The following is a 13,925-nucleotide window of genomic DNA, read 5'->3' as shown; positions in this document are numbered from 1 at the left end:
AAGTTGTAATCTCCATTTCATAAATGCATTGCATTTCCATTGCATCCGTTATTGGATGATCCGTAATCCACCAGTTGTCACAGAGCAGCACAACCGAGCACGCAAACTGTGCAAGGTGGATTCTGCACTTAAAAACAAGGCATTCTGCTGTGGAGCAAGGAGAAAAAAGACAAGTTCCCCTGCAAACAAGATGTGACACTAATACCTGCAGATTGTCTGTGTTACTTTCTAAATCTTCTGTAAAGGGGATTTGGAGGCACTTAAAATGACTGTCAAATAATTTTTTATGGGGCAAGAAGCTATATGCAGTTCTATAAATATTTAGCTACAGTATCTGAGATCTTGACCTTTGAAGAAAAAGGCTGCATCTTGCATAATATCAGATAAAAGGAACAATACCTTGCTCCAGATTCATGCACACAAATAGAATTTAGTAGCACTGCAGGCTTTTGTCTTTTTCTGTCTAAGCAATACCGAGATAGCTTTTAGCTCAGATGCTTCAAATGTGTTGAGTCAATCACGAACTGTGAGAAGATCAGAGTCCACGCAGAAGAGAGCACTGGCAAGCACACATGCGGGTCAACATCAAATCCAATAGACAATCACTGCACACTACACTTCACCTTGGGTTTTGGGATAACTCATTTGATTTCTTCCCTCATCCTTTATACTGTCACCACACCTTCTGGGTGGGATAGTAGTTCTGTAGCTAAAAGTGATCTTAACTAATGTGCAATGAATTAGAGTAAAAAGAAAATGCAGTCTTGAATTAAAGACATGGGAATTGCTTCAAGGGAGCAGATAATCCATCTGACCAGTATTAGGACTTCGACAGTGAAAAGCGGTGCTTGTTCCAGAGGAACAAACTGCTGTAAATAGAGAATTCTGAAATCAAGCCTTTCCAGAGAAAGCTCTTATCCAAATTCCCACGGTGAGTGGTTGGTTTATGTCTTGAACTGATAACACAAGATACACAGCTTTAGAGCTTCTGCTATATTGCATCAAAACCGCTGCAGTCACTTAATACAAAGAGTTGATCTGGGATAAGCTAATGCCGCTGTTTCAAATTTGTGCAGCTTTTTTGAGCGGTTAATTTAGTGCTGGCAAGAATGATACCAGATTAGACACTCTGTATCCAAGCTCCTGCAATATACATAACATCAAGTATGAATGACCTTCCCACAGCGAATACAAAGCATCATTAAAGCATACTTCTGACAAAACTAGGTACTACGCGCTTGGAATAATTCAGCAGAAATGCAGTCATGCTCCAACTTCTGATCCAGATCTCAGTTATCCTGTTGAGTGATGCTGTGGTGCACAGACCCGGCAACATCGACAGTGGGATCACAATTTGGTTTTTTTTCCCCTGTACCAGTTTTCCCTAAGGTAAGTGTGGGTAAGTGCTTGTACTCATCTTTTGGTTACTGTTTGTCACTTTACAGAACTACACAATTTAGCTCTAAGTTAAATTTTAAACTGCAAGGAGGGTCTGGTTTTCAATTTCAATTTAAAAAACATTGCCAAAATGCCATTCAGACTTGCAGTTTGGGTGTACCCTCCTCCTGACACATTCTATGGGCTTGATCCTTCGCTGTGATTAAAATGTCCCTTGCGCAAACTGTCTTTCTGCACCTCAGGGATGTATTGTGTGAGATGTCCGATGGGGGACACAGGCTGGCCAGGGAACCTGTAAAAGAATCACAAGCCCATTCATCAGCCAACTACATCTAAGGGATTCCTAAAGCATCCTTAAATCAACATTTTATGTCTCTGTATGAAGTTTCTAGTCAACTGCCAGAAGTGTTTTGTTGGGTTTTTGTTGATTTTTTTTTTCCCCTCAAAACAGGTATTTTTTGGGGAAAAAAACCCTACAGTTGACTTAAAATCCCAGGGTTTCCTGTCAAAAGACCTGAGAATTTTTGACCACTCTTCTCCTCAGTCAGCGAGGTCACATTCTGTTTTCAAGACACTAGATTTCTCTAAAGGCTTCCTTGTTAAGATAAATACTGTTAGGTGGGGTTGTTTGTGTTTAAAAAATCCTGAAGTGCTTTACAAGAGAAGAACAGTGTGTTTCCATTAATGTGTACAAAGCATGCTAATAGCAAATGAATCACAGTTTATCCATATAAGACATTTTCTTAAATGCAACTCTACTTCTAGCCAACTGCCAAGATGGTTTAGAGATATTTAAAGAGAACGATCCCTTTTACCAAACGCTACAAAACTCCTTGTAAAACCTCCGGTCCAAGTTTGTAACTAGGCTGTTTCTATAATGAATGGGGAGAGAAACCTCTCCAGAATGTGGTCCACCTCATTCCAGTGCAGGTCTCTAGGGGTTACTTACTCTTGCTTGGGGTCTTTCTCTTCCTAGGGGTTACAGAGGGGCCCTAAACAGCCAGGTTAGATTACAGCCTAATCTTAGAGGTGGCCCTGGTGTCAGGAGATGACTTCTCCAAACTCCCTCTGAGCATGTTTGCACGTGCATGTAGGATCTCACTGACCCTCGGACCTTCCCTGAGGGTGAAAGCAGCAGCAGAGAGTCCCCTGAACTCAACTAGAAAACTTCCATTGTCCTCAGGGAGGTTTTGATCATTCCTGAAATGGACATAGGGAATAATAAAAATGAATCACAGATCTGAGACGTAATAATCTAAATTATTCTCATGCCTTCTCTTGCCAGCCCAGGATATTCTGTATTTCAGTCTTTTGTGTCTGATAAAAATATCTTTAATAAAACATTCCACATGATCTGTGGTGAACAGACAACCACTGGCTCCACTGTTCATACCTCTCTTTTTTGCTTCTGTGTACAGGATTGTTTTAAAAATTTGGAAGACTCCAGGTATCTTCTAGCCAAATGACCTGCGGTATCTTATTCATGAACTTGTACTTTTGATCAGATAATAGGGCAGTTTTTCCAAATCAGTGCATTAGTCATATATTGTCTTACCATCATTAGAACATGTAAAACTTTCCCCAAAAATGGGGCCTCAGGCACACGCTTTGTGAACAGACCCTACTGAATCCAATTACATGATTCAAGTCCTCTACGCTGGGGGCATGCTGAAGCACCTTGATGATTTGGGATCATTTTAAAACTGAAAAATAAAACAAGCACACATGCAACCCTTTGGGGGAGTTTCTGTTCTGGTTTAGCTTGCGAGGACTTTGCAAGGAGCTCACAACCTAAATTTTAGCATGACTTGGTTTATCCATATAAGCAGGGCTCATCTGGCCACATGTGACACCACAACAGAATGAGGGAAGACAGGACCAGGAGGAACTTTCTGGCTATCTGTCCCAAAGACAGTGGCGAGATCTAAACCTCTCCTGACATTTATGTCTAATCCAGTCTCAAAAAAACCCTACAATGACAGCAATTCCAGAGTCTCTGCAGACATCTATTCCAGCATTTCACCGCTCCTGATGTCCAGAATTACTGCCTAATGTTTCACCAAACCTCCCTTGCTACAGCGCGTGTTCGTGACTTCTCCTGTCCCCATGGGCAGGTTTATTCCTCTCCTCTTCTCAGCAGCCTTTCAGGTGTTTTGAAGACTTAACCATGTTTCACTTCAGTCTCCTCTCTTTTAAACAAACAATTCCCTCTGCCTTTCTCTGCAAGTCCTCAGGTGCTTTCCCTCCGTCCTTTCTTCCACTCTCCCCTGGCTCTGCCTAGTTGAGCAGTGCCTTCTCTGAAGTGAGATGCCCCAAACTGGAAACAGTAGGTCTAGCTGGGATATTGCCAGCCCTACGCTTTGTGCAGTAGGTACCACAGCTTCTTTATTTGCAAAGCAGAAGAAAGTGCATGAAAAACATGCAATCTCCAGGAAGATGGTCTTTTCACTACTTTTTGCCCCCAAAGTCCAAACCGCCTTTATGGTCCCAGTAACTGTTCTGAAGCTCATGAAGAACTGGTGGTGCTCTGAGGGGGTGAGGATGGACCGAATTATGGTGCTATTTCTATGCATTTTTAATCTGCTGCCATGCCTCAGTTGCAACATGGTTTCTGTTCAGGGTGGAGGATGTGACCCTTTTAAGCATAACTTACAAAGTGTTTGGGGATTTTTCTGGATCAGAGGAACTATATAAACACATGACAACTATTTTTAATAAATGTAAACAAATGTGGACTCAGACAGCCCTTCTTACAATAGCATCTGATGAAAGAAGCTTACCAAGACAATGTGCCAGCATAGATTGAACCCTGAAAAAATTCATGTTTCAACCGAAAAACTAAAGAGCTAGTAAACTGGAAGAAAATTTTTGAGTTAATACAATAATGGCTGTTTTGCATTTGTGATTTGATGTTAACCTTATGATGGCTAGGTTTTTTTTAAATGATATTAAGCATATGCTTCCTGTTTCTTTTCAAACAAATTTTGCCCTATTTTTTTTTCCTTTTCATTTAATGAACAGATGTGAAAGGAGTTGATCACATTATTTTTCTGGTGATCAGAAATAATGTTCTGCTAGAGAAGACAATTATTCTTGGAACTAACCAGGCCTATTTATGTCACCAAAATTTATTAATCAAGATTTGAAAAATACATCTGCTTAAAGCGCTGGGACGAACCCATTGGAGTATGTAAACAAGCTGGCTGGCAAGAAGTCTGACCACACATTTGAAAGAAAAGAATAGGTGCTCAACCAAAAAGTACATTGGGGAAAAAAAAAAATCACACTAGGAATGTCACAAGGATTTTACTGCAAAAACCGCTAAAGTAACCTCTTAAAGGGAACGTGAAGTCCTCACCTCCTGAAATTTTCCTATTATTGTTTGATGTGTTTCTGGAAGGGATTCTTTAGATCAGCACAGGCTCTGTTCCCCCAAGCTTCCTCTATCTCTTCATCATTGCTTTCCTTACGGATACTGTTCTTGCAGTCTGAGGGATAAATCCTGCAGGATGCTGAGTCTCTTGGTCCCAGACTAGCAGGACGCTAAGCACTGCAAGCACATGAGTGCTTCCCGCAAGGCTAGTATTCACACACTTACAACTCAGCACGTCCTAAAGTCCTTTGTGGGACCAAGGCAAAGAGGCTCACGCTTTCACAAGGTTCAGCTGATTAAAAAAAATAATAATCCAACCTGGATCTGATTAAGGAATTCAGTTTTGGTCCAGAGGAGGCCACTACTTACTTGCAGTAGTGTAGTAAACTGCCTTTGCATGTCTGAATGAGTAAGCAATATCACACGCTGGTTTGTGGCCAACAGAGAAGACGGGGATGAGCCAAAGAGCCTTATCTCCACTATTTTCCCTTTACCCCAGGGCTGTTGGGAGCCCCTATCTTTGGCCATTTTCCACACCGCAAGTATCCATCCTCTCTGCGAGCAGCACAGCCGCGGAATTGCGAGGAGGTTCGCTGTAGCCACGCTATCGATAGAGGGGTCAGGCAACGACATCAGGAGCATTTCAACGACCCGCGGCTCTCAATCCGAGCTTTCCTTCTGACGAGACTCAAATGGGAACCATCTTTCCACCTGAGAGGAATGTCACGCTCTGATCCGGCCTTAATTCAATTCTCTGGCTCCTCTAGAGACTGACAGCAAGCAATTTCTCCTCCTTGAAGGAGGCACCCGTGAGCCTCTGGCCCCTGCGTGGAGGCAAAGGCAGTGCATGTCCACTGATAGAGGTCTGTTCCCCCAGCCCTGCTCTTTGGTAGGATCACGTCTGCCACGGCTTATCTCTAGGACAACGAAGAAGATATCGAGGGGAAAAGAGGGAAAGGGAAGCAGGCATTGGGTCTGAAAGGACAGAAAGCTGTGAACAAGCGTGCCAGGACCCCGAGCCACTCTGTCACCGTGTGCTGAAGCGCAGGAAGGTTGGTGGTGGGGAGCAGGACACGGCACACAAGGATGGGATGCTTGCGGGGTGAAGGGAAGGGATCTGAGGCACCTTCACCTCCTGAACGTGCAGGACCGAGGCGACCAGCAGCACCTGCGGAAGGTGCCATCAAGGAGAATTGCGGGCATCCTTCAGACGCCCTGGCCTTTAATAGGATTTAAAGGGTGGGGTTAATTGTAGCTATGCCAGATGCAGGCTTGTAGTCAGAGCTATTCAGCTGTGTTCCCGCTATAGTTTGTGGGGAACGAGACATCTCCAGAGGACAATCCTTTCCCCCCAAAGGCATGTCTCTAAGGCAGGCGAGATGAGCTGCTTCCGAAGATCTCTATCTCTGGAATTCAGGTCTCCTCAATCCCAGCCAAGCTTTTGCCCCAGCGAGGGCTCTGACCGGTAAGGATGGGTTTCTGAACTGCGACGGGGCCACAGCGTGGGGAAGAGGAAAGCTGCTGATTCTGCAGCGCAAAAAGCAGCAGCTGGTGGGGACGCAGCCTGCTGTCCCCTCTTTGGGGTCTTGGCTCTGAAGTTTGACATGAAGGAGGGGAAGGTGGCTTACTTGGATCAGGGCATCCAGAGATGGCGTAAGCAGGAGGAGGCTCAACATTGAAATGCAGCTCAAATGCCCCTGGCGCATTTTTGGCCCCCTCTCTGGATGGGCCATGGGCTGGAAGCCAGGAGATTTGGTTTTTATCCCCATGTCACCCACCGAGGAACCATCAAAACCTCATTAAATCACTTTACTTCTATTACTCCCCTGACTCTGCTTTGAACCAAGACCTTGACGCCACTGGCATTAACGCAACATGAAGCGTTTTGCAGGCTCTCACTGTGATTTGCAGGTCCTGATTGCCCAGGCCACCTGCGAAATACCTCCGTGATGACAAATTCAGCCCCAAACTGACAGCGACCTGCAGCGAGGCTGAGCCCTACAGGGGCATCCTAAAGCCACGGGTGGGTCATATTGTTAAGGCAAAGTGTGTCATCTGCTGTGGGGCCAGAGGAGGGGACGGGGATGGGACGGAAGGGGACAGGGGCAAGGGAGACCGCTGCATCAGAGACAGGGGAAAGCGGAGGAGAGGAGATTGCTGCCACAGCAATGCAGCCTGAAGGTCCCCCCCGCGTGGCGGCACAGTGATGCAAAGGTGGACATCAGGATGCATCTGGCAGGTAGGGAAGAAGCAGGTGAGAAACAACTCCAGCACAGCCCGAGGGCCTTTTTCTGAAGTGAACTTCCAGCACGTGGGAAAGTTTCCTGCACCTCGCGGTCAGGTTTAGCTTTCCCCCATCCCCAGAGGGGACTGGGTACGGCCCTTTTCAACCTCCCACCCTGAAGCCCTTCAGAAAACCCTGCAAATACAAATCCTGCACCCACACATGTGGCGGTGGCAGAATCAGGCCCGCCGCTCCTTTCCGAATGGTGTAAAAACACAGAACGCTGTAAAAACCAGTAACCTTTGAAGCACACCCTCTGAGTAATTACCCCATTCCCATCTAATGACTTAAAGATGTTATATTCCTCTCTGATTTGGCAACAACAAAGATTTCGACCTTATTAAAACCAGCCCATCAGGAAACTACATGTCATCCTTTAAAAAAAGAAAAAAAAAAAAAAGGAAAAAAAAGAGGGAAAAAAAAGAAATTAAGTTCCTTAAAATCCCTGTGAACAATAATTCAAGATACTGTAGCTGAAGACCCATGATTTGTTGTAGAGTGTCTGGGTGGTCCCAAGGCAGGAGATGACAACATTAGCTCTTTCCTTTGCCCTTCTAAGAAATGCTTTGATGATTCTCTAATATCCTAAGAATATCCCCCCGTGATTCTGCACTGGGACGAGGCAATCACAGAGCCGGGATAATGCATCCCAGTTTTACCCAGGGCCTGGCCCTTGCCAAGAGGGGATAGCTCAGAGCCCTTTGTTTCACCAGTTCTGCACTGACATCTGAGCCAGGATGTGTTCACGATAGTCTAAATAGTGATGTGGGCTCAAAAACATCCACAAACTCACCCCCACCCACTGCACACATCTGGCCGTGTACCTGATTTGTATGCACAATTAAAGCACTCATCATCACGGCTCAAATAACCAAGTACTTGTTTCACTGGTCCTTGGACAGATGACTGCAGTTTTTACAGCCAAAGTAAGCAAGAAGATCAAGCGTGCATACACAGATAGGCTTAGTATTGTAAATATCTTGCCAGTGATGCAATCTGTGAAGATTTTTGGGCAACCTGCTGATAAACAACATGTAAAGAGTTAATTTGTTGGTGCTGCAATCAGGTGGTTTTGACCCAAATCCCAAGCACGAGCAGAATATCTGTCTTTTGTCTGTATTTTGCAAACTGGCTGCTCTCACCAATACAGCCCTACATGCAAAACAATTTGCATTTTTGGGGTGGTCAAAATCATAATCCATATTTTATGTCTTGGGCTCAACCTTTCAATTAATTAGAACCAGAGTGACTCGGTCTGCCCTCTCCTATGTGCACTGAAGTGTTTGTTTGGCATTGTGTGGGCCCTGTGGCTCAAATATTTTTTGCAGATGCACAGAATTAACCATGCATGTTTAGATGTGCTTGGGGAGCACATACATTCATAGACATGTATATATTTGACCCTGTCACTTTCTTGTTAAACACTGTAAAAGATATCGACTTTCCCCTCCAGATTTTAAAATGATTTAGAATAGGCAGTAGTGGGGAAATACCTAAAACATCCTGTCAAATTAAGTATTTTCTCCAAGACTGTTCTCTAAGACACACAATTATTCCAGCTAAGAATATGCCTGTGCAATGTATTAAGGAACAGAATGAACAACTAAAATATAAACTGGCTTAAATGGATGTCCAATATACTGCATTTTTCCATTTGATTTTAATTTTTCTTTTTCCTCCTCCCTGTTCTTTTTCCATCTCTGCATAACAGTTATTCTCTCTGCTTAGTCTGTATCACATTTTTCTCTCTGCTTCGTCTGTATCACATTTTTCTCTCTAATTCACTGGGCTCACTTTCCTGCTCACTGCTTGTATTTTTCCAGTCTCTCTCTTAGTAAGAATAATTAAGGTTGGGTCAGATCTTTGAACCTGTTATTTGGAGCAGTATTGAATTCAAGCTTGTTCCACTGAACAAAAGCACTGGCTTCTTTTTCTTTCCAACAGACTCACTCTCAAAATAAAAAGAGGTTCATAGGGTATATCTACCAGGCAGAAATGCCAAGGACGTTAAACTGCTGCATTGCCCACAAGGTCTGGGTTCCTCCTGCTGCTTGCAAAGCAAGTGCAGAGATACCAGCCACAGCATAAAATGCTTCTCCCCACGCACTTCCAAACCCTCTGGAAGCCTGGAGATGCCATCAGTGGCTCGTAAAAAGCTGCTTGCTGGCCTGCAGGGCTGGAAAGCCTGCAAAAGCTTTCCCTGCCGGGTGTCATAACCCGGACCCCGAAGTGTCTCTGCAGAACTGAGCTTCTGTGAGCACGGTCCGCACCACGTCTCTCCACGGTACAGCTACATGAGGCATCCCTCACACCCAGCAGCTCAGAGGCAATAGGCTTGGCTCCCTCGCCTTCCAGCATCGTGGGCTCAGGCCCCAGGTATAATGCTTACTTTGTTCAGTTAAGTTATTCAGGAATTGTAAAGAGGAGATCTGAGTGAAATCGGAATTTGGCCTGGCATTTTCATAATTGCAGGAACCCAGCTTTTATAGCATTAAAACCATATGAATTTAAATAAATCCTACTTCTCCTTCATCCCAGTGAGTAACTGGACTTAGACCACAGCCGCCCTTTGGGGTCCTGCTGGGTTTTCAGCACGCAGCGCGGCCCGCGCTGCCGGCAGTGTCAGGGAATCAAATTTCCTCCTGTTTCACTCTACAATGAATCTGTCTTCTTAGATAAACCCGCTCCCACAGTATAACTGTGGTTAACCCCCTCTTATAAACCAACTGCCCACCACAACAGTAATGTCATCTTCTTCCCTGTCATACTTTTCTTCACTTGATTTCACAGGGCATGAAACTCACTAGTCGGAAGGGGAATAGCAGAACCAGAAATAAATCCCATATTCCTTACTCTTTTCCTTTGGGCTAGCATTGACAGTGTTGTGTGTTTGCATTTCCACTGAATTTTAAAGACATTTCTTTTTCTTTACGGTAGTTCACTGGAAGGTGAAGTCTTTTACATTTTATGGATTTTCTGTAGCTCTGCTAAGTCCAGAGCTTTACCTTGAGGAACAGCAGATTTGCAATCTTTTGGGGTTTAGATACTGCTAGATATGAAGATCCCTCAAATATATAATAAATCTGAGGGTTGCAGTGTTTGAGAAGTTTTGTTCTGGCTTTTAGATGGCAAGTGATCTCTTCAACACATCTGCGTATCCCTGGGGCAGACAGCCATTAACACAGCAAGCAGCGTCCTTTCAGAGGTCCCATCTTCAACCCAAACCCCACTTTTGAGACGACTCCATTAACTTTTCTCCCTGATGGGTGCAGTGCAAGGAGCAGCCATGGCACGGATGGGTCTCTGTTGCTCCCATAGCCTGAGCAGGAGGGAAATGTCTTGCTCCTGACCCCAACAGCTCCAAACCTCACGTGCACAGGGGTCCGACCTCCCTGCAGGGTCACTGCTGGCCGTACCAGTCTAGGGAGCGATCCAGTTTGCTCTAAAGATGGAAACAGCCACATTTTGTCAGCCGAGTAGTGCTCTAAGTTAGGAGTCTGAATGTGGAGCCGGCCACCACAACAAAAGAAAAACTTCTGTATCAAGAATTGCAATTTAGGAAGTGCAGGTGCTTTACTAACCACTTCGGTGTTTAAGAAATCCAACTCACCCTGGGCATAAGCCCACTCAGCACTTCTTACAGTGTCTGCGACTGCAGTCGGCCTTGCAAGTTTAACGCAAACCACACTCTTCACCCACCCCAAACAGCAGGGTAAAAGTGCTACTGTGTATTGAATTTTCTCTGCCTGTTAAAACAAACAACTTATTTTCAGCTGAGTGAACGTAAAGAGTTTTGTAGAGCTGTGTTAAAGTGCATTTCAGATTTAGAGGAATTCCCTTTACATTAGGGTACTCGGTGCATTTTCCCTTCTTATCTGTTTGATAGGAGCCAGAAGTATGGTTTTATTTTTTGTGTGTGCGATAGACAATATACCATGAGGAGTCATAGTTAAAGGCTCTAAGGAGCCAATCCTCAGAACATCTGGCTAGTGAAAGCCCTGGATATGGAAAATATAAATGTCAAGGCTCATATTTATAAATTGGAAGGGCCATGACGACATCTGCTAACAAGCTTTCTTCCAGAGCCCATTTGCTGTACATGGTTATTCACAGGCAACAATAAACATGTGCATGGATCACACGCGTGGTCTGCCCTTCCTTTCGGTCGCCAAAGGAACACACGCTCCAGTAACACACAAACGCTCTGTTCTCACAACACAGAAATACAAGTGTTTGCAAACCTCACAGCAAAGCTCTTGCATACCAGACCACAGTGGGGTACATTGCTGGAACAGACTAAAAATAGCTGGAGAAAAAGCCTTGCATTAACACAGAAGACAGTCAAACTCACTTAGTGCTAACTGTTTCAGTGGAATAAGCACTCTCCTTTTTTTTGCCTTGCTCCACAGGAAACACTTTGTACTATAGGCCCAGTCCCAAAACCTTATTTTTATGACGGAGCAGTTGTGGATGGGAATCTCAGGACTTAAATAGAGTCTAATCTATTCAACCGCAGTAGCTTAATATTAACATTAAACCAAGCTGTAGGTAAAATAAACTTGCTTCTACGTTTATACCCACAGGCGCCTTTTTTCCAGCTTAATGCCAACTCTAAGTGCATTTCTGATGCCTGAGAAATAAAAAATTGATCCAATGCATAAGCATAAAAGTTTTGCTAACGACTTATTATTGTAGATGTCTGGACCACAGTTTGCCCCCAACAGGCCCCCGACACTCCTGGCATTGGCCACCATCACACAGACGGCCCACGAGGCTGCCGAGTTGTCAAGAGAAGGACGAGCATCAGCAGAAAGAGCCTGGATTGCTTTACGTTGTCCATGAACTTAGCAAAGAATAAATGGAGCCAATGCTGACTGTCTTGTCCAGTCTGCAGTGCTCTTGGCCACACATACATCTCTGTGAATATGGTAGGAAAAGCGAAGAAGATGAAATAACATGGGGGAGGTCTACCTCCTGGTTAAAAACATGAAGAAGCAGGATGCCTAGCTATGCGTCCTACCTACTGCAGTCTGCAGTAATGCCAGATGACAGAGACATGCCCCCATCTCAAAGGGGTTGTGCTGAAGGCTGTAGGCTCCAAAAGCCCACACTTTCATTGGCATGGACTGACTGCAAAGTGACGTGCAGTGTTTGTAGGGTCACAGCCTCCTGCAAGGTGAGCGCAGGGAGGTGGAGGTGGGTGCAGAGGTCTGGGGATGGAGATGGAGATGCTGGAGGGGTCCCTTCCTACTGCTTGCTCCAGGGCCCATGCCAAGCGCATGAAGCCAAAGTTAAAAAGGGCAGGTAGAAAAAGTATTGGAGAAAGAGAAAAATTTAAGCAGAAAATGGAGAACTGTGGAACTGAAAAGTTAACAGGTTGTCCGAAATCAAGAGGAGTCCTGGCACTGGGTGAGGAAATGAGACCGCGCTGGCTGAGAAACAGAGGAACAAGTGGGGATGTGCATCACGGAGGAGGAGATTATCATAACTCAGCAGCTGCTCCTTCTTGAAATTGAATCCTAAGCAAACATTTTGTTTGTGCTGCATCAGACAGATCTTAGGTGGCTTAACAAAGCTAGCAATGGTAGGGCTATGTTCAGCCCAAGTCAGAAATACACCAAACTGGGGCAGATATAAATATATAATATAGACTATATTCACTCAACACATCCCAAATGAAAAGTAGAAAACAAGAAAGGAAGAGAAAACTCTTAATAGGTTCCATAAAATATCTTGCATTGTATTTTGAATCTTAATCAGCATTGAGGAGGAAAGAGCAGAAAGTGCTCTTGGATATCCAGCGTTGAAAAATACCTCACTGTTCAAAAATCCTAGCTTTTGCGTGCTCCAATTTTGTTACTTGCTTGCCTTCAAAAATATGGATTTAATATTCATGATGGATTTAAATTTCACGAAAATAAAATACTTAATGCATTACCAATAAAGAGTTTAGTTTCACGAAATAAAACTGAAATCTATATACAAATTATGTCTCAATTTCCAAGAGACTTCTGTGTTCTTTATCTCTAATGATTTTATTTTCAGGTATTTATAGCTTTCATTAAAATACGGTTTGCACACTGCTTCATATTAATTGTTGATACCAGTGGTGAGACACTTAAGCAATAGTCAAAGTATGTATGCAAAGCTTTTGCTTAATTTTTTTTAAGTTTATCTGTGTTTGTTTCATCACACAGTGGCAGCACATTATAGAGAAGAACAACTGAACAAAGCAAAACATACAGATCTTTTTGTGTGTCTAGCTGGTGAAAGTGTGGCCGCACATCTTTTCAGCCCCGTCTGGAGGATAACAAATTAACTCTTTGACATTACAAGGGGAAAGAAGTTATCGCTCATGGCCAGCTGACAGGGAGGGTCTATTAGCATGGAGATGCTAGAGTTTCGGACATGAATGTCAGGACTTCCCATCCGTTACTGCCATGCATGAGAGAGTTGTGTGCTGAGCCCAGGTTTCACAGCTTTAATTAATACGTTCTGTGCACTCTGACCAACCTGATAATCCAAGAAGCCTCAATAAAAACCATCTAGGGAAGGAGGATATGTCATCGCTGTATCGTATGTTACAGTCAAGAGATTTACCTCTTATTTATACTGCACTGAGTTATACCATGCTGTTATTTTACTTCCACTGGAAGGCTTGTGTACTTGGGGCTGTGCAAAGGGCATGATGAAAGAATTGCCAACAGTGCTTTTTTAAAGGAGGCATCAAGCCATGTGCTCATCTTAAAGGGGGATAAAATGGAAACAGTAAGAAACGAAGAAGGGGAAAATGCAGTATTCCCCATGCTTTGCTCTCTGCTCAGGAGGAGCTGAGGATGCCTTCACAGAAGCAAGACTGCATGTTTGAGA

At 44.1% G+C, this 13,925-nt stretch overlaps 1 protein-coding gene across 1 annotated transcript in view; it reads right to left on the bottom strand.

Annotated features, from left to right (window-relative positions):
- TRABD2B (TraB domain containing 2B) overlaps positions 1–13,925 on the bottom strand; it is a 298,587-nt gene that overhangs the window by 5,948 nt on the left and 278,714 nt on the right. The gene's annotated exons all lie outside the window — the stretch shown is intronic.

This window comes from Haliaeetus albicilla, chromosome 8 (assembly GCF_947461875.1).
Source record: "Haliaeetus albicilla chromosome 8, bHalAlb1.1, whole genome shotgun sequence".
NCBI classification, from domain to species: Eukaryota; Metazoa; Chordata; class Aves; order Accipitriformes; family Accipitridae; genus Haliaeetus; species Haliaeetus albicilla.
The sequence above is the reverse complement of the archived record's forward strand: the minus strand, read 5'-3'. Positions and strand labels throughout refer to the sequence as shown.